Source organism: Hippocampus comes, unplaced genomic scaffold (genome assembly GCF_001891065.2).
Source record: "Hippocampus comes isolate QL1 unplaced genomic scaffold, H_comes_QL1_v1.1 scaffold76, whole genome shotgun sequence".
NCBI lineage: Eukaryota > Metazoa > Chordata > Actinopteri > Syngnathiformes > Syngnathidae > Hippocampus > Hippocampus comes.
In genome coordinates, this window is record NW_017805277.1 from 1,996,642 (window position 1) to 1,997,071 (window position 430).

The window sequence follows — 430 nt, forward strand, 5'->3', positions numbered from 1 at the left end:
AAACCCCCTACGTCAGAGTCTTATGTATAGAAATGATATTTAAAAAATAAAGGCTTAATGTGATGCCTCAGGGCCCAGAAATGATTTATGGTACGTTTTTCCACCCACAACAAAGAAGCAACACTATGTTTGCGCATTGCCAAAGTCCAAATGGAAATTAATTTCTTTTCCACCAGCTTCTCGGCCCACTTTATTAACACCAAATGAAATTTTGACACAGGTTAAGAAGAAAAGCACAAACGTTGTTCAAATTTCCACCCAGGGCGTTTTGTTTTTTTCTCTTCTCTTTTGCGTGTGCGTATGTGTGTGCGTGTGTGCGTGTGTGCGTATGTGTGTGCGTGTGTGCGTATGCGTGTGTGTGTGTGTGTGTGTGTGTGTGTGTGTGTGTGTGTGTGTGTGTGCGCGCGCGCGCGCGCGGGGGTGTGTCTGT